The sequence below is a fragment of the Pseudophryne corroboree genome, chromosome 7 (assembly GCF_028390025.1).
Source record: "Pseudophryne corroboree isolate aPseCor3 chromosome 7, aPseCor3.hap2, whole genome shotgun sequence".
NCBI classification, from domain to species: domain Eukaryota; kingdom Metazoa; phylum Chordata; class Amphibia; order Anura; family Myobatrachidae; genus Pseudophryne; species Pseudophryne corroboree.
In genome coordinates this window covers 92654410-92680326 of record NC_086450.1, presented here as the reverse complement: position 1 = coordinate 92680326, position 25917 = coordinate 92654410, and the positions used below count along the sequence as shown (strand labels likewise).

Here is a 25917-nt window from a genome sequence, read left to right as displayed (position 1 = left end):
CCTCAAATTGGACCTTTACTGGACTTATATTTAAGGACACTATTTGGAACGGACTCTCTGCATTGCATTACGCTACATGTCCTGACCCAATATATCGGGTAAACCATTCCTTTTTAAAATTACATGAATTCATGTGGCATAATAATTATTGCATAGGATACTGTTTTTAATAAATAGTTTTTTCTTTTTTTTAAATTGGCATATTATTGTAATTAATTGTTCTTTCCTCCTGGAGCGCAGCCTCTCCCTTTTTCTCTTTGTTGTGTCACATTTTCTAAACTGAGGTCTGGAGGAGGGGCATAGAGGGAGGAGCCAGTTCACACTGTTAAAAAGTCTTAAAGTGCCGAAGGCTCCTGCGGAACCGTCTATACCCCATGGTACTAAAATAGACCCCAGCATCCTCTAGGACGTAAGAGAAATTATGTTTAAGTTGCCACACACCAAACACACTGGGGAAAAGTGACGTATTTGAAACTTCTATTCTGGGTCGAGTTTAAGTAATTCACGCTCATGTTAGGACCAGATTTGCAAATATAATTTGGGTAAATTCCCGTGTTAGAGTGTTTCCTATGGAAAGTACTTCTGAGTTTGTCCGACGGTGTATGTGTAGGTATTAGCATGTGCACCCGTGTTTTAAACTTCTATTCAAGCCAACGCTCCTGTGTTTTGACTTTGGTAAATTCCCGCCTTTGTAACCATGGCCAAACACTTCCAGGTAACACGGAGCTTAGTAAATGTACCCCTTAATATGAGTGAGACTGCTAGTACTAACTGTAGCTGGAGGTGATGGAGAAGAACCAGACTATAGTCAGACGTTTGTCATGATGAGATAATGCTACCAGTGGAAATGTCCATGTAAAAGCTATAACGTGAGACGATTTCATGCAGGGGGTAAAGAAGACTACCTTAGGAGATTCAGTTCTGCATAAATATATATATATATATATATATATATATATATACTGTATATATAGATACCCCATTTCCTCCAACTGGTCAGTGATCTTATTTCCCACTTACAGTAACCTGTACTGAGCTCATTTACATGAAATGTTCCAGCATTTGCTGGGTAGGAATATGGTGGATGGCTGTGTTGCTGGGTGATATAAGGGGGGACATGTACTAAGCCTTGAAAAGTTATAAATTTCACGGTGATAAAGTACCAGCCAATCAGCTCCTAACTGCCATGTCACAGGCTGGGTTTGAAAAATGACAGTTAGGAGCTGGTTGGTTGGTACTTTATCCCCATGCAATTTATTACTTTTCAAGGCTTCATACATCTGGTCCAAGGGGTGGCCTGGCTAATACTCGAGGGCATGTGCTACTAACATATAGTATAAATAATGTAACCTCAATGTACATCACAATCATACACTTTCCCACTAATGATACACATAAGCTGCAGTTACCCTGTGTGCTGACCACCCATTATATATGCCACACAGCGATTATGACAAATGTCACATGGGTCAGAATACTGTGACATCAGCATAAGTCTGTGTCCTGGTAGCCTAATGACGACATAGATTTGCTGAGCTCATCACTTACAAAATGCTTTAGCTATTTTATTATAAACCTGATATTATCGGAGGACAGGGGTCATCTGAGATTTGGAACAGGCGGAATCACACAATCTAGGATTGCATCTGGCAGGTAATTCATTTTTAGAAAGTGTAAAAAATTCAGTAGATGAAAAACATAGACTGCTAAATTCTATTTCCCATGAAAATCCATTATAATCTCCTGTCTGTCCTCATAGCTAACTTTCCTTATCTCTCTCCTGTCACAGTCCTGCTAAGAGAAGGGTGCGGGACGTAACATAAGAATAAAATAAAGAAACATACACACTCTCCTTTTCATATTTCCACCAGTAATCTATAGACCTATCATACAGTACTTACCTACTTACATTTGGTACAGGTGGCACTGAGCACATTTCTCTGATGGAATTTGACCTTGAGTTTTTAAAACAAGTGACAAGAACAATCAGAGAAAAATATCCTTAACACAGGGCTGAGAAGAACCTCAGCAGCGTGGGGGTTAATAGAGTGCAAATTGTTTTAAATGTAGAAATATGTGCCCTTATTTATCAATGAGTGATACATTTCACTGTGAGTGATAAATTGCACCAGCCAATCAGCTCCTAACTTCCATGTCACAGGCTGGGTTTGAAGAATGACAGTTAGGAACGGATTGGCTGATGCAATTTATCACTCACGGTGAAATTTATCACTCATTGATAAATAAGGACAATGGTGCGGAATGTATTTACATTCTACACTTCCAGCTATTGCTGTAATTGTCCATTTGAAATCTCCTGGTCTCTCATTATATATAACCATCATAACCTCTGTACCTTTTCAGAGCTCTCCTCTGAGCGTTGTCCTAGCAGCGACACTCCTGACAACCAACTAGTGGAAATGGCAATGCCGCAAAACGCATCCCACCCTATCTGGCCCCCTTATTCTTATCCAATGAAGAGAGGCATGTATGTGTTCAATGTACTATCAGAGGACAACCGATTAATCACCCCAGTGTACACCAAGGTCACATACATAGAGTCCAATGGAGAGACCATAACCAAACTGGAATCTAAAGTTGGTCGTACAAGGAGAAATCCCGAATTACCACCTATTAACGTCTTCAGACGTTTCATGGATTTCCTAAGAAATAATGTGAGACTGGGTCATCAGCGAGAGGAGGACAGTCAGCCATTAATCTGATGACAAGTACAGAACACAACCTTCAATTGGAATAAAGATGATCTCTGTTATCCTTTCTGACTGTTTGATTTGTCGTATTTATTAATGGCTGTTTATCAGCAGTATTCAGCATAGCAAGCCACGCTAATACACTGAGTCACACTACATAAAACACTAGGGATGTGCACTTGCAATTTTTCGGGTTTTGTGTTTTGGTTTTGTGTTCGGTTCCGCGGCCGTGTTTTGGGTTCGACCGCGTTTTGGCAAAACCTCACCGAATTTTTTTTGTCGGATTCGGGTGTGTTTTGGATTCGGGTGTTTTTTTCAAAAAACCCCAAAAAACAGCTTAAATCATAGAATTTGGGGGTCATTTTGATCCCAAAGTATTATTAACCTCAAAAACCATAATTTCCACTCATTTTCAGTCTATTCTGAATACCTCACACCTCACAATATTATTTTTAGTCCTAAAATTTGCACCGAGGTCGCTGGATGACTAAGCTAAGCGACCCTAGTGGCCGACACAAACACCTGGCCCATCTAGGAGTGTCACTGCAGTGTCACGCAGGATGGCCCTTCCAAAAAACACTCCCAAAACAGCACATGACGCAAAGAAGAAAAAAAGAGGCGCAATGAGGTAGCTGTGTGAGTAAGCTAAGCGACCCTAGTGGCCGACACAAACACCTGGCCCATCTAGGAGTGTCACTGCAGTGTCACGCAGGATGGCCCTTCCAAAAAACACTCCCCAAACAGCACATGACGCAAAGAAGAAAAAAAGAGGCGCAATGAGGTAGCTGTGTGAGTAAGCTAAGCGACCCTAGTGGCCGACACAAACACCTGGCCCATCTAGGAGTGTCACTGCAGTGTCACGCAGGATGGCCCTTTCAAAAAACACTCCCCAAACAGCACATGACGCAAAGAAGAAAAAAAGAGGCGCAATGAGGTAGCTGTGTGAGTAAGCTAAGCGACCCTAGTGGCCGACACAAACACCTGGCCCATCTAGGAGTGTCACTGCAGTGTCACGCAGGATGGCCCTTCCAAAAAACACTCCCCAAACAGCACATGACGCAAAGAAGAAAAAAAGAGGCGCAATGAGGTAGCTGTGTGAGTAAGCTAAGCGACCCTAGTGGCCGACACAAACACCTGGCCCATCTAGGAGTGGCACTGCAGTGTCACGCAGGATGGCCCTTCCAAAAAACACTCCCCAAACAGCACATGACGCAAAGAAGAAAAAAAGAGGCGCAATGAGGTAGCTGTGTGAGTAAGATAAGCGACCCTAGTGGCCGACACAAACACCTGGCCCATCTAGGAGTGGCACTGCAGTGTCACGCAGGATGGCCCTTCCAAAAAACACTCCCCAAACAGCACATGACGCAAAGAAGAAAAAAAGAGGCGCAATGAGGTAGCTGTGTGAGTAAGATAAGCGACCCTAGTGGCCGACACAAACACCTGGCCCATCTAGGAGTGGCACTGCAGTGTCACGCAGGATGGCCCTTCCAAAAAACACTCCCCAAACAGCACATGACGCAAAGAAGAAAAAAAGAGGCGCAATGAGGTAGCTGTGTGAGTAAGATAAGCGACCCTAGTGGCCGACACAAACACCTGGCCCATCTAGGAGTGGCACTGCAGTGTCACGCAGGATGGCCCTTCCAAAAAACACTCCCCAAACAGCACATGACGCAAATAAAAATGAAAGAAAAAAGAGGTGCAAGATGGAATTGTCCTTGGGCCCTCCCACCCACCCTTATGTTGTATAAACAGGACATGCACACTTTAACCAACCCATCATTTCAGTGACAGGGTCTGCCACACGACTGTGACTGAAATGACGGGTTGGTTTGGACCCCCACCGAAAAAGAAGCAATTAATCTCTCCTTGCACAAACTGGCTCTACAGAGGCAAGATGTCCACCTCATCATCATCCTCCGATATATCACCGTGTACATCCCGCTCCTCACAGATTATCAATTCGTCCCCACTGGAATCCACCATCTCAGCTCCCTGTGTACTTTGTGGAGGCAATTGCTGCTGGTCAATGTCTCCACGGAGGAATTGATTATAATTCATTTTAATGAACATCATCTTCTCCACATTTTCTGGAAGTAACCTCGTACGCAGATTGCTGACAAGGTGAGGGGCGGCACTAAACACTCTTTCGGAGTACACACTTGTGGGAGGGCAACTTAGGTAGAATAAAGCCAGTTTGTGCAAGGGCCTCCAAATTGCCTCTTTTTCCTGCCAGTATACGTACGGACTGTCTGACGTGCCTACTTGGATGCGGTCACTCATATAATCCTCCACCATTCTTTCAATGGTGACAGAATCATATGCAGTGACAGTAGACGACATGTCCGTAATCGTTGTCAGGTCCTTCAGTCCGGACCAGATGTCAGCATCAGCAGTCGCTCCAGACTGCCCTGCATCACCGCCAGCGGGTGGGCTCGGAATTCTGAGCCTTTTCCTCGCACCCCCAGTTGCGGGAGAATGTGAAGGAGGAGATGTTGACAGGTCGCATTCCGCTTGACTTGACAATTTTGTCACCAGCAGGTCTTTGAACCCCAGCAGACTTGTGTCTGCCGGAAAGAGAGATCCAAGGTAGGTTTTAAATCTAGGATCGAGCACGGTGGCCAAAATGTAGTGCTCTGATTTCAACAGATTGACCACCCGTGAATCCTTGTTAAGCGAATTAAGGGCTCCATCCACAAGTCCCACATGCCTAGCGGAATCGCTCCCTTTTAGCTCCTCCTTCAATGCCTCCAGCTTCTTCTGCAAAAGCCTGATGAGGGGAATGACCTGACTCAGGCTGGCAGTGTCTGAACTGACTTCACGTGTGGCAAGTTCAAAAGGTTGCAGAACCTTGCACAACGTTGAAATCATTCTCCACTGCGCTTGAGACAGGTACATTCCACCTCCTATATCGTGCTCAATTGTATAGGCTTGAATGGCCTTTTGCTGCTCCTCCAACCTCTGAAGCATATAGAGGGTTGAATTCCACCTCGTTACCACTTCTTGCTTCAGATGATGGCAGGGCAGGTTCAGGCGTTTTTGGTGGTGCTCCAGTCTTCTGTACGTGGTGCCTGTACGCCGAAAGTGTCCCGCAATTCTTCTGGCCACCGACAGCATCTCTTGCACGCCCCTGTCGTTTTTAAAAAAATTCTGCACCACCAAATTCAAGGTATGTGCAAAACATGGGACGTGCTGGAATTTGCCCATATTTAATGCACACACAATATTGCTGGCGTTGTCCGATGCCACAAATCCACAGGAGAGTCCAATTGGGGTAAGCCATTCCGCGATGATCTTCCTCAGTTGCCGTAAGAGGTTTTCAGCTGTGTGCGTATTCTGGAAACCGGTGATACAAAGCGTAGCCTGCCTAGGAAAGAGTTGGCGTTTGCGAGATGCTGCTACTGGTGCCGCCGCTGCTGTTCTTGCGGCGGGAGTCCATACATCTACCCAGTGGGCTGTCACAGTCATATAGTCCTGACCCTGCCCTGCTCCACTTGTCCACATGTCCGTGGTTAAGTGGACATTGGGTACAACTGCATTTTTTAGGACACTGGTGAGTCTTTTTCTGACGTCCGTGTACATTCTCGGTATCGCCTGCCTAGAGAAGTGGAACCTAGATGGTATTTGGTAACGGGGGCACACTGCCTCAAGAAATTGTCTAGTTCCCTGTGAACTAACGGTGGATACCGGACGCACGTCTAACACCAACATAGTTGTCAAGGCCTCAGTTATCCGCTTTGCAACAGGATGACTGCTGTGATATTTCATCTTCCTCGCAAAGGACTGTTGGACAGTCAATTGCTTGGTGGAAGTAGTAAAAGTGGGCTTACGACTTCCCCTCTGGGATGACCATCGACTCCCAGCAGCAACAACAGCAGCGCCAGCAGCAGTAGGCGTTACACGCAAGGATGCATCGGAGGAATCCCAGGCAGGAGAGGACTCGTCAGAATTGCCAGTGACATGGCATGCAGGACTATTGGCATTCCTGGGGAAGGAGGAAATTGACACTGAGGGAGTTGGTGGGGTGGTTTGCGTGAGCTTGGTTACAAGAGGAAGGGATTTACTGGTCAGTGGACTGCTTCCGCTGTCGCCCAAAGTTTTTGAACTTGTCACTGACTTATTATGAATGCGCTGCAGGTGACGTATAAGGGAGGATGTTCCGAGGTGGTTAACGTCCTTACCCCTACTTATTACAGCTTGACAAAGGCAACACACGGCTTGACAAATGTTGTCCGCATTTCTGGTGAAATACTTCCACACCGAAGAGCTGATTTTTTTGGTATTTTCACCAGGCATGTCAACGGCCCTATTCCTCCCACGGACAACAGGTGTCTCCCCGGGTGCCTGACTTAAACAAACCACCTCACCATCAGAATCCTCCTTGTCAATTTCCTCCCCAGCGCCAGCAACACCCATATCCTCCTCATCCTGGTGTACTTCAACACTGACATCTTCAATCTGACTATCAGGAACTGGACTGCGGGTGCTCCTTCCAGCACTTGCAGGGGGCGTGCAAATGGTGGAAGGCGCATGCTCTTCACGTCCAGTGTTGGGAAGGTCAGGCATCGCAACCGACACAATTGGACTCTCCTTGTGGATTTGGGATTTCGAAGAACGCACAGTTCTTTGCGGTGCTTTTGCCAGCTTGAGTCTTTTCAGTTTTCTAGCGAGAGGCTGAGTGCTTCCATCCTCATGTGAAGCTGAACCACTAGCCATGAACATAGGCCAGGGCCTCAGCCGTTCCTTGCCACTCCGTGTGGTAAATGGCATATTGGGAAGTTTACGCTTCTCCTCCGACAATTTTATTTTAGATTTTGGAGTCCTTTTTTTACTGATATTTGGTGTTTTGGATTTTACATGCTCTGTACTATGACATTGGGCATCGGCCTTGGCAGACGACGTTGCTGGCATTTCATCGTCTCGGCCATGACTAGTGGCAGCAGCTTCAGCACGAGGTGGAAGTGGATCTTGATCTTTCCCTAATTTTGGAACCTCAACATTTTTGTTCTCCATATTTTAATAGGCACAACTAAAAGGCACCTCAGGTAAACAATGGAGATGGATGGATACTAGTATACTTATGGATGGACGAGCGACTGCCGACACAGAGGTAGCTACAGCCGTGGACTACCGTACTGTGTCTGCTGCTAATATAGACTGGATGATAATGAGATGAAATCAATATATATATATATAATATCACTAGTACTGCAGCCGGACAGGTATATATATTTATTATGTAATGACTGATGATGGACCTGCTGGACACTGTCAGCTCAGCAGCACCGCAGACTGCTACAGTAAGCTACTATAGTAGTATGTATAAAGAAGAAGAAAGAAAAAAAAAACCACGGGTAGGTGGTATACAATTATGGATGGACCAGCGACTGCCGACACAGAGGTAGCTACAGCCGTGGACTACCGTACTGTGTCTGCTGCTAATATAGACTGGATGATAATGAGATGAAATCAATATATATATATATATATATAATATCACTAGTACTGCAGCCGGACAGGTATATATATTTATTATGTAATGACTGATGACGGACCTGCTGGACACAGTCAGCTCAGCAGCACCGCAGACTGCTACAGTAAGCTACTATAGTAGTATGTATAAAGAAGAAGAAAGAAAAAAAAAAAACCACGGGTAGGTGGTATACAATTATGGATGGACCAGCGACTGCCGACACAGAGGTAGCTACAGCCGTGGACTACCGTACTGTGTCTGCTGCTAATATAGACTGGATGATAATGAGATGAAATCAATATATATATATATAATATCACTAGTACTGCAGCCGGACAGGTATATATATTTATTATGTAATGACTGATGACGGACCTGCTGGACACTGTCAGCTCAGCAGCACCGCAGACTGCTACAGTAAGCTACTATAGTAGTATGTATAAAGAAGAAGAAAAAAAAAAAAACCACGGGTAGGTGGTATACAATTATGGATGGACCAGCGACTGCCGACACAGAGGTAGCTACAGCCGTGGACTACCGTACTGTGTCTGCTGCTAATATAGACTGGATGATAATGAGATGAAATCAATATATATATATATAATATCACTAGTACTGCAGCCGGACAGGTATATATATTTATTATGTAATGACTGATGACGGACCTGCTGGACACAGTCAGCTCAGCAGCACCGCAGACTGCTACAGTAAGCTACTATAGTAGTATGTATAAAGAAGAAAGAAAAAAAAAAAAAAACCACGGGTAGGTGGTATACAATATTATATATATATTATATACAATTATATATATATATATATATATATATATATATATATATTAAACTGGTGGTGACTGGTGGTCAGGTCACTGGTCACACTATCAGCAACTTGCAAGTAGTACTCCTAAGCAGACAATCACAATATATATTACACTGGTGGTCAGTGTGGTCACAATGGCAGTGTGGCACTCTGGCAGCAAAAGTGTGCACTGTACGTTATATGTACTCCTGAGTCCTGCTCTCAGACTCTAACTGCTCCCCACTGTCAGTGTCTCCCCCACAAGTCAGATAATATATACAGTCACACTATCTATCACTTCAGCAAGTAACTAACTAGTACTCCTCCTAATGCTCCCCAAAATTACTACTGTGTCTCTCTCTACTGTCTCACTCTCTTCTCTATAAACGGAGAGGACGCCAGCCACGTCCTCTCCCTATGAATCTCAATGCACGTGTGAAAATGGCGGCGACGCGCGGCTCCTTATATAGAATCCGAGTCTCGCGATAGAATCCGAACCTCGCGAGAATCCGACAGTGGGATGATGACGTTCGGGCGCGCTCGGGTTAACCGAGCAAGGCGGGAAGATCCGAGTCGCTCGGCCCCGTGTTAAAAAACATGAAGTTCGGGCGGGTTCGGATTCCGAGGAACCGAACCCGCTCATCCCTATAAAACACCAGGCTTGGCTGCTGACAATTGGTTACATCTGCCATAAAGCATTATCAAGAGCCTCAGTCTGATTTATTGAAAAAGGCCAGTGTCAACGGCTGGGAACCATTGGTGCCCCGCTTCCTTTAGTGCTGTACGTTTCTGTTGCATAGGAGAGGAGCGGCCAAACTGGGCCATTAGGGTTTGCGGAGGGAAATAAAGGGGTGGGGAGGTGAGCGGGCTAATCAGCGCTGCACATTTAGTAAGGTGGCTGGCTCCTGGTACTAAGGGGGTCATTCTGAGTTGATCGCTCGCTAGCAACTTTTTGCTGTGCTGCGATCAGATAGTCGCCGCCTATGGGGGAGTGTATTTTTGCTTTGCAAGTGTGCGGACGCTTATGCAGCTGACGGCACAAAAAAGTTTTTTGTAGTTTCTGAGTAGCTCTGGAATTACTCAGCCTCTGCGATCACTTCAGTCTTTTTGGTCCCGGAATTGACGTCAGACACCCACCCTGCAAATGCTTGGACACGCTTGCATTTTTCCAAGCACTCCCAGAAAACGGTCAGTTGACACCCACAAATGCCCTCTTTCTGTCAATCACCTTGCGATCAGCTGTGCAAATGGTTTCTTCGTTAAATCCACTGGCCAGCACTGATCCTCTTTGTACCCGTACGACGCGCCTGTGCATTGCGGTGCATACGCATGCGCAGTTTTGCAGAGATTTATCCTGATCGCAGCGCTGCAAAAAGTTGCTAGCGAGCGATCAACTCAGAATGACCCCCCAAGAGCAGACACGAATGAGTCTGGGCCATCCAGACCAAGACGCAAGGAAAAAAAATACATTACAGTAGTAGCGATTGCTAAACCAGGGCTCCCCTCTGCTAGTTTTGACCTGCACTGCTGCCTCAGGTTAGAAGCCGGCACTGCATTACAGAAATAAATCAATCAATAAATAAATAAATAAATAGTATATTTCTGGTATTTGCAGGAAAAGCACAAAAAGACCAAAATATTTTTTTTCTGGGGCACACATTATCACAAGTTAAACTAAACTAGTATAAAAACATAACCTTTAATGCAAAATATCCCTAAAATTGCAAGTAAAAAAAATGAATCAATTCTCTTTTACAAATACAGTATCATTCAGCAAACAATGATTGCCAGGTGTATCAGCCCAGCTCTAAGTACACATGGCGAAATATATCATTTCCTTTACCGTATATCACATACATATTTCATTTACATTTTCAGGGAAATAGCTGCCCTCTGATATGCTTATGTACTCATGCACTATGGGGGTCATTCTGACCCGATCGTACGCTGCAGATTATCGCAGTGGTGCGATCGGGTCAGAACTGCGCATGTGCTGGCGTTCCAGTGCGCTTGGCCGCTGTTTCGTGGGCGTGGTCCGTCCAACGCAGGCGTAGCCGGACCGAACGGGGGGCGGGCCGCAGCGGCTGCATGATGTACACGCAGCCGCTGCGGGCCGAGGAGCGATGAGTAGCTCCCGGCCGGTACGCTAAAGCTGCGCTGGTCGGGAGCTACTCTTGAAGTGCAAAGGCATCGCCGCTGTGCGATGCCTTTGCACTTCTGCGGGGGACGGCCGGCACTGACATGTGGGGCGGGATAGCCCTGTGCTGGGCGTCCCCCCCGCATGTCAGTGTGAATGATCGGAGCTGTGCTAAATTTAGCACTGCTACGATCATCTCGGAATGACCCCCTATATTATTTATCTTATTTGGTAAGTGTTATAATTGTATTATTTAGTGCAGCAGAGTAACCACTCAAAACATTCGTCAAGAATTCAGTGATCCATTATTGGTGTGTAACCACTAATAGTTACTCATAACTAACTGAAACAGACCATTGACCACAAATGAAAACTAGCTAGACATTAATACATTTCAGTATTCAATCAATTGATATTATATTTATGTATTACTAGTTATTTATATAGTGCACACATATTCTGCAGCGCTTTACATGGAATATTTGTCCATTCACATCAATCCCTACCCCAGTGGAGCTTACACTCTATATTCCCTGCCACATGTACACACACATTCACAGTAGGGTTAATATTGTTGGTAGCCAATTAACCTACCAGTATATTTTTGGATTGTGGGAGGAAACCCATGTAAGCACGGGGAGAATGTACAAACTCCACACAGTTAGGGCCATGGTGGGAATTGAACCCATGACCTCAGTGCTGAGAGGCAGTAATGCTAACCATTACACCATCCGTGGTAAATCAGACACAAAACCTACTGTATATCATATAATGATACTGTATTTGTTACAGAGAATTGATCAATTTTGACTATCAATTTTAGAGATATTATACATTAAAGGTGTTCTATTCTCACTCTATGCGCTCGCCACAGGTTCTATTCTCACTCTATGCGCTTGCCACAGGTTCTGTTCGCACTCTATGGGTGTCATAGACACCCACGAGTGGGAATAGTCCCTGTCAGTCAGCATGCCAACTGTCGGGCTTTCCACCGGGCGGGTTCCGGTGCTGATATCCTGACCGCCGGTCACATGACCGCATCCCGTTTTAAGTAGAGATGAGCGGGTTCGGTTCCTCTGAATCCGAACCCGCCCGAACTTCAGGTTTTTTTACACGGGTCCGAGCAGGCTCGGATCTTCCCGCCTTGCTCGGCTAACCCGAGCGCGCCCGAACGTCATCATCACGCTGTCGGATTCTCGCGAGGCTCGGATTCTATCGCGAGACTCGGATTCTATATAAGGAGCCGCGCGTCGCCGCCATTTTCACACGTGCATTGAGAGTCATAGGGAGAGGACGTGGCTGGCGTCCTCTCCGTTTAGAGAAGAGAGAGACACAGTATTTTGGGGAGCATTATTAGGAGGAGTACTACTATACTGTATACTACTATACTACTTGCTGAAGTGATATTTATAGATTAGATAGTGTGACTGTAAGTGTATTATCTGACTTGTGGGGGAGACACTGACAGTGGGGAGCAGTTAGAGTCTGAGAGCAGGACTCAGGAGTACATATAACGTACAGTGCACACTTTTGCTGCCAGAGTCAGTGCCACACTGCCATTGTTGTGACCACACTGACCACCAGTATAATAATATATTTTGTGATTGTCTGCTTAGGCCTCGGAGTACTAGTTGCAAGTTGCAACGTGACCTGAAGTGACCACCAGTTTAATAATCAATCACCACCAGTTTAATATATATATATATATATAATTGTATATAATATATATATATATATAATATTGTATACCACCTACCCGTGGTTTTTTTTTTTTTCATTCTTCTTTATACATACTACTATAGTAGCTTACTGTAGCAGTCTGCGGTGCTGTGCTGACCTGACAGTGTCCAGCAGGTCCGTCATCAGTCATTACATAATAAATATATATAGTACCTGTCCGGCTGCAGTACTAGTGATATTATATTGATTTCATCTCATTATCAATGATTTATCATCCAGTCTAGACTCTATATTAGCAGCAGACACAGTACGTTAGTCCACGGCTGTAGCTACCTCTGTGTCGGCACTCGGCAGTCCATCCATAATTGTATACCACCTACCCGTGGTTTTTTTTTTCTTTCTTCTTTGTACATACTACTATAGTATAGTAGCTTACTGTAGCAGTCTGCGGTGCTGCTGAGCTGACAGTGTCCAGCAGGTCCGTCATCAGTCATCATTACCTAATAAATATATTATCTACCTGTCCGGCTGCAGTACTAGTGATATTATATATACATACATATATATATTGATTTCATCTCATTATCAATCATCCAGTCTATATTAGCAGCAGACACAGTACGTTAGTCCACGGCTGTAGCTACCTCTGTGTCGGCACTCGGCAGTCCATCCATAATTGTATACCACCTACCCGTGGTTTTTTTTTTCTTTCTTCTTTGTACATACTACTATAGTATAGTAGCTTACTGTAGCAGTCTGCGGTGCTGCTGAGCTGACAGTGTCCAGCAGGTCCGTCATCAGTCATCATTACCTAATAAATATATTATCTACCTGTCCGGCTGCAGTACTAGTGATATTATATATACATACATATATATATTGATTTCATCTCATTATCAATCATCCAGTCTATATTAGCAGCAGACACAGTACGTTAGTCCACGGCTGTAGCTACCTCTGTGTCGGCACTCGGCAGTCCATCCATAATTGTATACCACCTACCCGTGGTTTTTTTTTTCTTTCTTCTTTGTACATACTACTATAGTATAGTAGCTTACTGTAGCAGTCTGCGGTGCTGCTGAGCTGACAGTGTCCAGCAGGTCCGTCATCAGTCATCATTACCTAATAAATATATTATCTACCTGTCCGGCTGCAGTACTAGTGATATTATATATACATACATATATATATTGATTTCATCTCATTATCAATCATCCAGTCTATATTAGCAGCAGACACAGTACGTTAGTCCACGGCTGTAGCTACCTCTGTGTCGGCACTCGGCAGTCCATCCATAATTGTATACCACCTACCCGTGGTTTTTTTTTTCTTTCTTCTTTGTACATATTTCTATAGTATAGTAGCTTACTGTAGCAGTCTGCGGTGCTGCTGAGCTGACAGTGTCCAGCAGGTCCGTCATCAGTCATCATTACCTAATAAATATATTATCTACCTGTCCGGCTGCAGTACTAGTGATATTATATATACATACATATATATATTGATTTCATCTCATTATCAATCATCCAGTCTATATTAGCAGCAGACACAGTACGTTAGTCCACGGCTGTAGCTACCTCTGTGTCGGCACTCGGCAGTCCATCCATAATTGTATACCACCTACCCGTGGTTTTTTTTTTCTTTCTTCTTTGTACATACTACTATAGTATAGTAGCTTACTGTAGCAGTCTGCGGTGCTGCTGAGCTGACAGTGTCCAGCAGGTCCGTCATCAGTCATCATTACCTAATAAATATATTATCTACCTGTCCGGCTGCAGTACTAGTGATATTATATATACATACATATATATATATATATATATTGATTTCATCTCATTATCATCCAGTCTATATTAGCAGCAGACACAGTACGGTAGTCCACGGCTGTAGCTACCTCTGTGTCGGCACTAGGCAGTCCATCCATAATTGTATACCACCTACCCGTGTTTTTTTTTTTTCTTTCTTCTTTGTACATACTACTATAGAGTGTAGTAGCTTACTGTAGCAGTCTGCGGTGCTGCTGAGCTGACAGTGTCCAGCAGGTCCGTCATCAGTCATCATTACCTAATAAATATATTATCTACCTGTCCGGCTGCAGTACTAGTGATATTATATATACATACATATATATATATTGATTTCATCTCATTATCATCCAGTCTATATTAGCAGCAGACACAGTACGGTAGTCCACGGCTGTAGCTACCTCTGTGTCGGCACTCGGCAGTCCATCCATAATTGTATACCACCTACCCGTGGTTTTTTTTTTCTTTCTTCTTTGTACATACTACTATAGAGTATAGTAGCTTACTGTAGCAGTCTGCGGTGCTGCTGAGCTGACAGTGTCCAGCAGGTCCGTCATCAGTCATCATTACCTAATAAATATATTATCTACCTGTCCGGCTGCAGTACTAGTGATATTATATATACATACATATATATATTGATTTCATCTCATTATCAATCATCCAGTCTATATTAGCAGCAGACACAGTACGTTAGTCCACGGCTGTAGCTACCTCTGTGTCGGCACTCGGCAGTCCATCCATAATTGTATACCACCTACCCGTGTTTTTTTCTTCTTTCTTCTTTGTACATACTACTATAGTATAGTAGCTTACTGTAGCAGTCTGCGGTGCTGCTGAGCTGACAGTGTCCAGCAGGTCCGTCATCAGTCATCATTACCTAATAAATATATTATCTACCTGTCCGGCTGCAGTACTAGTGATATTATATATACATACATATATATATATATTGATTTCATCTCATTATCATCCAGTCTATATTAGCAGCAGACACAGTACGGTAGTCCACGGCTGTAGCTACCTCTGTGTCGGCACTTGGCAGTCCATCCATAATTGTATACCACCTACCCGTGGTTTTTTTTTTCTTTCTTCTTTGTACATACTACTATAGAGTATAGTAGCTTACTGTAGCAGTCTGCGGTGCTGCTGAGCTGACAGTGTCCAGCAGGTCCGTCATCAGTCATCATTACCTAATAAATATATTATCTACCTGTCCGGCTGCAGTACTAGTGATATTATATATACATACATATATATATATTGATTTCATCTCATTATCATCCAGTCTATATTAGCAGCAGACACAGTACGGTAGTCCACGGCTGTAGCTACCTCTGTGTCGGCACTCGGAAGTCCATCCATAAGTATACTAGTATCCATCCATCTCCATTGTTTACCTGAGGTGCCTTTTAGTTGTGCCTATTAAAATATGGAGAACAAAAATGTTGAGGTTCCAAAATTAGGGAAAGATCAAGATCCACTTCCACCTCGTGCTGAAGCTGCTGCCACTAGTCATGGCCGAGACGATGAAATGCCAGCAACGTCGTCTGCCAAGGCCGATGCCCAATGTCATAGTACAGAGCATGTCAAATCCAAAACACCAAATATCAGTAAAAAAAGGACTACAAAACCTAAAATAAAATTGTCGGAGGAGAAGCGTTAACTTGCCAATATGCCATTTACCACACGGAGTGGCAAGGAATGGCTGAGGCCCTGGCCTATGTTCATGGCTAGTGGTTCAGCTTCACATGAGGATGGAAGCACTCAGCCTCTCGCTAGAAAACTGAAAAGACTCAAGCTGGCAAAAGCACCGCAAAGAACTGTGCGTTCTTCGAAATCCCAAATCCACAAGGAGAGTCCAATTGTGTCGGTTGCGATGCCTGACCTTCCCAACACTGGACGTGAAGAGCATGCGCCTTCCACCATTTGCACGCCCCCTGCAAGTGCTGGAAGGAGCACCCGCAGTCCAGTTCCTGGTAGTCAGATTGAAGATGTCAGTGTTGAAGTACACCAGGATGAGGAGGATATGGGTGTTGCTGGCGCTGGGGAGGAAATTGACCAGGAGGATTCTGATGGTGAGGTGGTTTGTTTAAGTCAGGCACCCGGGGAGACACCTGTTGTCCGTGGGAGGAATAGGGCCGTTGACATGCCTGGTGAAAATACCAAAAAAATCAGCTCTTCAGTGTGGAGGTATTTCAACAGAAAAGCAGACAACAGGTGTCAAGCCGTGTGTTGCCTTTGTCAAGCTGTAATAAGTAGGGGTAAGGACGTTAACCACCTCGGAACATCCTCCCTTATACGTCACCTGCAGCGCATTCATAATAAGTCAGTGACAAGTTCAAAAACTTTGGGTGACAGCGGAAGCAGTCCACTGACCAGTAAATCCCTTCCTCTTGTAACCAAGCTCACGCAAACCACCCCACCAACTCCCTCAGTGTCAATTTCCTCCTTCCCCAGGAATGCCAATAGTCCTGCAGGCCATGTCACTGGCAATTCTGACGATTCCTCTCCTGCCTGGGATTCCTCCGATGCATCCTTGCGTGTAACGCCTACTGCTGCTGGCGCTGCTGTTGTTGCTGCTGGGAGTCGATGGTCATCCCAGAGGGGAAGTCGGAAGACCACTTGTACTACTTCCAGTAAGCAATTGACTGTCCAACAGTCCTTTGCGAGGAAGATGAAATATCACAGCAGTCATCCTGCTGCAAAGCGGATAACTGAGGCCTTGACAACTATGTTGGTGTTAGACGTGCGTCCGGTATCCGCCGTTAGTTCACAGGGAACTACACAATTTCTTGAGGTAGTGTGCCCCCGTTACCAAATACCATCTAGGTTCCACTTCTCTAGGCAGGCGATACCGAAAATGTACACAGACCTCAGAAAAAGACTCACCAGTGTCCTAAAAAATGCAGCTGTACCCAATGTCCACTTAACCACGGACATGTGGACAAGTGGAGCAGGGCAGGGTCAGGACTATATGACTGTGACAGCCCACTGGGTAGATGTATGGACTCCCGCCGCAAGAACAGCAGCGGCGGCACCAGTAGCAGCATCTCGCAAACGCCAACTCTTTCCTAGGCAGGCTACGCTTTGTATCACCGCTTTCCAGAATACGCACACAGCTGAAAACCTCTTACGGCAACTGAGGAAGATCATCGCGGAATGGCTTACCCCAATTGGACTCTCCTGTGGATTTGTGGCATCGGACAACGCCAGCAATATTGTGTGTGCATTAAATATGGGCAAATTCCAGCACGTCCCATGTTTTGCACATACCTTGAATTTGGTGGTGCAGAATTTTTTAAAAAACGACAGGGGCGTGCAAGAGATGCTGTCGGTGGCCAGAAGAATTGCGGGACACTTTCGGCGTACAGGCACCACGTACAGAAGACTGGAGCACCACCAAAAACTACTGAACCTGCCCTGCCATCATCTGAAGCAAGAAGTGGTAACGAGGTGGAATTCAACCCTCTATATGCTTCAGAGGTTGGAGGAGCAGCAAAAGGCCATTCAAGCCTATACAATTGAGCACGATATAGGAGGTGGAATGCACCTGTCTCAAGCGCAGTGGAGAATGATTTCAACGTTGTGCAAGGTTCTGATGCCCTTTGAACTTGCCACACGTGAAGTCAGTTCAGACACTGCCAGCCTGAGTCAGGTCATTCCCCTCATCAGGCTTTTGCAGTAGAAGCTGGAGACATTGAAGGAGGAGCTAACACGGAGCGATTCCGCTAGGCATGTGGGACTTGTGGATGGAGCCCTTAATTCGCTTAACAAGGATTCACGGGTGGTCAATCTGTTGAAATCAGAGCACTACATTTTGGCCACCGTGCTCGATCCTAGATTTAAAGCCTACCTTGGATCTCTCTTTCCGGCAGACACAAGTCTGCTGGGGTTGAAAGACCTGCTGGTGAGAAAATTGTCAAGTCAAGCGGAACGCGACCTGTCAACATCTCCTCCTTCACATTCTCCCGCAACTGGGGGTGCGAGGAAAAGGCTCAGAATTCCGAGCCCACCCGCTGGCGGTGATGCAGGGCAGTCTGGAGCGACTGCTGATGCTGACATCTGGTCCGGACTGAAGGACCTGACAACGATTACGGACATGTCGTCTACTGTCACTGCATATGATTCTCTCCCCATTGAAAGAATGGTGGAGGATTATATGAGTGACCGCATCCAAGTAGGCACGTCACACAGTCCGTACTTATACTGGCAGGAAAAAGAGGCAATTTGGAGGCCCTTGCACAAACTGGCTTTATTCTCCCTAAGTTGCCCTCCCACAAGTGTGTACTCCGAAAGAGTGTTTAGTGCCGCCGCTCACCTTGTCAGCAATCGGCGTACGAGGTTACATCCAGAAAATGTGGAGAAGATGATGTTCATTAAAATGAATTATAATCAATTCCTCCGTGGAGACATTGACCAGCAGCAATTGCCTCCACAAAGTACACAGGGAGCTGAGATGGTGGATTCCAGTGGGGACGAAGTGATAATCTGTGAGGAGGGGGATGTACACGGTGATATATCGGAGGATGATGATGAGGTGGACATCTTGCCTCTGTAGAGCCAGTTTGTGCAAGGAGAGATTAATTGCTTCTTTTTTGGTGGGGGTCCAAACCAACCCGTCATTTCAGTCACAGTCGTGTGGCAGACCCTGTCACTGAAATGATGGGTTGGTTAAAGTGTGCATGTCCTGTTTATACAACATAAGGGTGGATGGGAGGGCCCAAGGACAATTCCATCTTGCACCTCTTTTTTCTTTAATTTTTCTTTGCGTCATGTGCTGTTTGGGGAGGGTTTTTTGGAAGGGCCATCCTGCGTGACACTGCAGTGCCACTCCTAGATGGGCCCGGTATTTGTGTCGGCCACTAGGGTCGCTTATCTTACTCACACAGCTACCTCATTGCGCCTCTTTTTTTCTTTGCGTCATGTGCTGTTTGGGGAGGGTTTTTTGGAAGGGCCATCCTGCGTGACACTGCAGTGCCACTCCTAGATGGGCACGGTGTTTGTGTCGGCCACTAGGGTCGCTTATCTTACTCACACAGCTACCTCATTGCGCCTCTTTTTTTCTTTGCGTCATGTGCTGTTTGGGGAGGGTTTTTTGGAAGGGCCATCCTGCGTGACACTGCAGTGCCACTCCTAGATGGGCCCGGTGTTTGTGTCGGCCACTAGGTTCGCTTATCTTACTCACACAGCTACCTCATTGCGCCTCTTTTTTTCTTTGCATCATGTGCTGTTTGGGGAGGGTTTTTTGGAAGGGCCATCCTGCGTGACACTGCAGTGCCACTCCTAGATGGGCCCGGTGTTTGTGTCGGCCACTAGGGTCGCTTATCTTACTCACACAGCTACCTCATTGCGCCTCTTTTTTTCTTTGCGTCATGTGCTGTTTGGGGAGTGTTTTTTGGAAGGGCCATCCTGCGTGACACTGCAGTGCCACTCCTAGATGGGCACGGTGTTTGTGTCGGCCACTAGGGTCGCTTAGCTTAGTCATCCAGCGACCTAGGTGCAAATTTTAGGACTAAAAATAATATTGTGAGGTATTCAGAATAGACTGAAAATGAGTGGAAATTATGTTTTTTGAGGTTAATAATACTTTGGGATCAAAATGACCCCCAAATTCTATGATTTAAGCTGTTTTTTAGTGTTTTTAAAAAAAAACACCCGAATCCAAAACACACCCGAATCCGACAAAAAAATTCGGTGAGGTTTTGCCAAAACGCGGTCGAACCCAAAACACGGCTGCGGAACCGAACCCAAAACCAAAACACAAAACCCGAAAAATTTCAAGTGCACATCTCTAGTTTTAAGTTTAGTTTGAAATTGTGATAAAGATTTTGTTTGTCTTTTTTTGCTTCTGCAAATACCAGAAATAAGTTTAACTACGTAAATAAGGGATCACCACCAGCAGAGTACTATGTTGTCGTTTAGAAATCACTGCCATTATGTTGGTCTCAATGATAATCCTCTATTGAGGATTCCATTTTTTCTACTAGGAATAAATAGCACCGAGCAGCCCCCTGAGCCATCAGCCCACCAGAGCCTATGGCCAATCCTTCCCTGCCAGTAACTGATAGACAAATGAAAATGAACTAATTACAGTGCAACAGGCACCAATATGCGATAATAGCCCAGTGAGAGCAGCCTGCAGCCAGTGTCACATTCGTTCATCCCTGTAAAACAGAAAGACTGCCAGGAGCTTATGGGGTATATTCAATTGAAGTTGAAAGCTGCCGTCTGTCAAAAAGACGGCAGTTTTTGACTTTTTAAGGTCGAATCGAGATTCGACCTATTCAATATAACCCCAAATTTTTCGACAAGTCGATGAATTCGACTTGTCGAAAAGCACGTAGATCGGCAGAGTAGCTGCCGATCCAGGTGGTTGTTTTGTCGGGTTTTGGCCCCCTTTTCGACCATCTCAGTTCGATTTTAAAAAATGTCGAGTGAGATGGGGAGAGCAGCGCCGGAGACGGGGAAAGCCGAGGCGGGGACGGGGAGAGCTGAGGCAGGGACGGGGTGAGCAGCGCTGGAGGATGTCACAGCCGCCGCTCACAGCAGCATCCACCCGGCTCCAGCAAGTGAGACCTCACTTGCTGGAGCGGGGTGGACGCTGCTGTGAGCGGCGGCTGTGAGAGAGGGGGAGACGGCGAGCGGCGTCTGACAGGGAGCGGCAGCTGTGAGAGGGGGGACGGGGAGCGGTGGCTGTGAGAGAGGAGGGACTGGGGGGGGGGATAGCTGCGGGCAGACGGGGGAGAGCAGCGCTACAGCAGCAGGTAGCGCTGCTCTCCCCCGTCTGCCCGCGGCTGTCCCCCGTCTCCCCTCCCGCATCTCAATTCGACTTTTTTAAAAGTCGAATTGAGATGTCCATTGAATAGCCCAGGTCGGATCCATTCCGACAAATGAATGTCAGAATGGATCCGACTTCAATTGAATATACCCCTATGTAACCGACTGCCATTTTTGCACCATGAGATTTAAAGCAGCAATATTACTAAGTGTAAAACCAGGTGTGTTGTACATGTTGTTATATTGCTGCTTTACATCCCACTGTGAAAAAGCAGGAAATCGAAGGAATTCAAAATCTGCAGTTTGATAAATAAACTCAGCTTAATGAATACAGATTCCTGTACAGAACACAGCTATGCCTTTTACCCGTTACACCAGTGGTTCCCAAACCTTCATGATCCAGACGCCCTCAGAATTAGCATTTCTTCTGTGGCATCCCTAGGTCAAAATTTCCTTTTTCTGAATTGCCCTTACCTGTCAGCCTTATGGGCCCTACACACATAGCGACCCACTGCCGAGCTGCCCGACGGCCGATTCGGCAGACGGGTGACCCGGCGGCAGGGGGTAGGTGACAGGGGGAGTGAAGTTACTTCACTCCCCTGTCACCCGGCTCCATAGCAGTGCAGGCAAATATGGATGAGATTGGCCTGCATGTTTAAACGAGCCGGCACCAGTGATGAACGAGCGTGGGGCTGCGCATTGTTCATCGTTGGTGCCTCCACTCTGAATGATATGAATGGTATATCGTTCATTAATGAACGAGATGGTTCATATCTTTCACTGGTATTGACCAGTGTGTAGGGCCCATTAGATTCAGTTATGTGGCAGCTGACAGAGGGAATACATATGTTTTACCGGCGGCCGGGATCCCGGCTGTCATGATCCCGACAGTGGGATCCCGGCCACCAGTATGCCGGCAGCGAGACGAGCGAGAGAAAGCCCCTTGCAGGCTCGCTGCGCTCGCCACGCTGCGCTCACCACTGGTTATATTCTCCCTATATAGGTGTTGTGGACACCCATAGAGGGAGAAAGCCTGTGGCGCCAGTATTCTGGTGGTGGCATTTCACCGCCTGTCGGAATTCCGTCTTCGGCATTGTGACCACCAGGATCCCGACAGGCAGTCATGTGATTGCCTCCCAGGGATGTGCTTCTATTTATACACATATTTTATGATTAGCATGATCCTGCAACAACTGGATATATGCAACAGAAAAAGAGAAAAGAAGACTCTTTTGTGGGCGCACTCTTATATGTATGTGTATAGAAGTCTCAGAAGAAACAAATGATAAAAATTATATGCACATTTTATTAACAACAATCGATAAAATGGTAGTAGAATATACTGTCAAAAGTATCAAAAAGAGGAGGGGGGGAGGGTAGGAAAAGGGGAACACAGAACAAATATTTACAGTGTAAATACTGAGTAATAGTTCTGGACTGCCTGGGTACGAAAATGCAGAAAATAACAGCTGGAGGCCTGAAAAAAAATATCTATAAGAATCCTAGGTAGGTATGTAAATATATAAGGATATTAGGTTGATGATAAGTCAGCTAGATCTCTTATGAGTAATAATGAAGAGACGGATGGGGTAGATAAAGATGGAATGAGTAAGATGAATCTGCTGTCAGTGTTAGACGCTGAGCAAAACCGTCCAGGAACTTCTACTAAACTGAGTATTCCTCAAGAGTCTCCTACTTGAGTACTAACCCAGCCCGACACTGCTTAGCTTCCAAGATCGGAAGGATTCGGGCGTTGCCAGTGTGGTATGAAAGTAGAAGAGATATTTGATATCGAAGGCTCGGGAATCACTGATGAGAGTTCACGAAATGGAGAAGAAAAAGAGTAGATATAGATTGGAGAAGAAAATAGGGGATCTGCTGCCAACGTTAGACAGGGATGGTTACCCCTGAATCAGTGGTGAGAGTCCTGAAATTAGAGGAAGTTGGAAAAAGATGGGGGGGGGGGGGGGGGAGGGAAGGAACAATGCTGGTCTAAGGTAGTTTTGGAAGGGTTGATGGTTGATAAGCTACCAATTACAGAGTGCTGATGGTACCTGTGATATTGATAATACTTGATGTTGTAGAAAGCAGATTGTAAAAATTGGCAGAAAGTTAAGATGATTTAAACCATGCAAAAACATCTGTTTGATGCTATCAGATTGATATCATTTGTCTCAAAGTGATATCAAGTAGGAAGATTAGAAAAATAGTAACATATAGGTGACAACAGTTCTATAACAAATAAATTGTGACTTTTATGTCTCACTGTTGTCAGAACTGCAGAGATACTTTATATAATAATAATAGTGGAAAATGATACTATAAATCTTTGCTCCAAGTGAATTTAAGAAAAGGCAGAAAACAAAGAAGAAAAAGAAGAAGAAAAACTTGAAAGAATACTGAGCCAATAAATATGTCAGATTTATAACTAAACATAGCTCTGGTAACCCATTATAGCTCAGAAATGTCGTATGTCATAAAATGAGGAGCCGCTAAGTGCCGGCTGCCTAAGAAACAGATACTTTCATAATCTGATGTAAATAGGTTTTGTAAGATAGTATATAAGGCGAGCATCAAAAATGAATACCAATAGATATACAAAGAATATACTGTAATTGTGCAGATGTTACCCGGAATGGAAGGGGCGATCAGTCACTGGTATGCGGCAAAATACAGTGTACACAAAGGATGTCCGTATCAAGGTCCAGTCATGTCACGAATGCGGGATACAGTAGTTACTGAGATTACACAGTGTGATGCAGCCGCAAAGCAGATCGGTCTACCTGGTCTGTTTTAGAGACGGGGTCTGTCGAAGTCTATTACAGACTGATGATAGAATGTCCAATCCTGTAGTGAGGCGAGCTGCAGTTGTAGGATGTTACATAACTGCAGGGCTGGTGCGGCTGTCTGTGTCCGAGATGTACCAATTAAAGGGTGCTGGCAGTACCGTGATGATACGAGCTGCAGTTGTAAGATGTTACGTGACTGCAGGGCTGATGCGGCTGCCTGTGTCGGAGATGAAGGAAGAAGGAGCGCAATGTCCAATGTCCCGTCGCGGCAGTGTGTGGTGGCTTGTTGATGTAGCGGCTGAATGATACGGAGCTGCTCGAGGTTCAGGCTGTCCGGAGTCGGCTGTCCCCCAGGCAGTGGGGTTAAGGAAGACGCGTTTCGCCCATTCACCGGGCTTGGTCACTTCCTGTTCATGGAGGGGATCGTGCGGGCTTTATCTTGAAAGGGGCTGGTCAGTGTCCAATCAGAAGGGAGGTGTGTCCTACATTTTCAGATTGCTGCACAGATGTAACTGCTGTTCTAAATTGCATTGAATCCCAATTGAACTTGCAGTTAATGGCCCATTGCACGAAAAAAATTGAGAAATAGACAAGATAATTAGATATCAATAAACAAGAAAAAAATAAAAATGGAAAGATAAATAAATGAGAAAGAAATAATAAAATAAATAAATACATATTAAAGATGATGCAAATATATAAAGACAGCATGTCTTAACCGAGATTATATTCTAACGCTGAACATTGGGATATTATGGGAGGATGGTTGTAAATATATATAGAGAGAGAGTGGTGTTGATTGGAGGTTATTACAGGGAAATTGTAAGGAAAAAAAGGGAAGAAAGGAAATAATAAGGAGGGGGGGGGGGAGAGAAGGGGGGGGGAAGTTGGACTATGTCTGTGTGTAGGGGTGACGCAGGGCTGATGATGCATTGTTGTTGGTTGCTGTGATACTGTATAAATTTGTGGGGGGGGGGAGGGAGGGGAGAGGGGAAAAAGGGGGGGGGACTGTATGTTGATAGGTGCGAATTGATGAGGCAACCTGAATAGGCGTGAGGATAGTGTAGCACGGTGAGGCTAGAGGGGAAAAGGGAAGGGCACTATTGTGGGGATAATGGTGGGTGCACGGTGACTATTATATGGGTGAGCCAAATAGTAGAGAAATAAATAAAATGTGTGAGAGTAAAATGTATCATTAATGTAGATTAATATTTATAAAATTCAAAAAAATAAAAAATTTTGTTTGGAATTATGTGTTGTGATTATGATTGGCTATGTCCCAGGATATGGATGGGATCGGTGTGATTGAAGGGTGTATTATGCATGTTTCTGGACTGAGGGTGACAGGATGTAGGTGGAGTAGGTCAGTGTGCATGATGGAGGTGGGAGAGAATGTGCTGTGATGAGATGGGTGACTGGGATGTGTAGGTATAGCATGGAATATAATAGCTGGGGGTGTCTAAGTGTTATTGTGCTGAGGAGTGTGTGGATGAAGAGGCGAAGAAGGACACCACATAGGTTGTTGCTGAATAAGGGGTAATTTAAAGAAACGCACTGTAATTTATATATTTATTCAAACCAGATGGTTTGAGGCATCCTAACCTAAAAGTCCACTCACTTTCTTTCTTAATAAGTTCTTTACTTAGGTCACCGCCGCGTACGCCTAGGTGGACTCTGTCAAGGCCAAAGGCGCGCATCTCACAGGGTGAACCGTGGTGTGATGCATGGTAGTGTCTGGCTACTGATG

The 25917-nt window shown here is 45.2% G+C and overlaps 1 long non-coding RNA gene and 1 pseudogene across 1 annotated transcript; one reads left to right on the top strand and one right to left on the bottom strand.

Moving 5' to 3' along the window:
- The first annotated feature begins 1333 nt into the window (after positions 1-1333).
- Positions 1334-2780, top strand: LOC134943421 (uncharacterized). Its single transcript, XR_010181521.1, has 2 exons — positions 1334-1653; positions 2365-2780. It is a non-coding gene; the product is annotated as an uncharacterized LOC134943421 (long non-coding RNA).
- A 20260-nt stretch (positions 2781-23040) lies between these two features.
- Positions 23041-23159, bottom strand: LOC134946191 (5S ribosomal RNA; annotated as a pseudogene).
- Positions 23160-25917: the final 2758 nt, after the last annotated feature.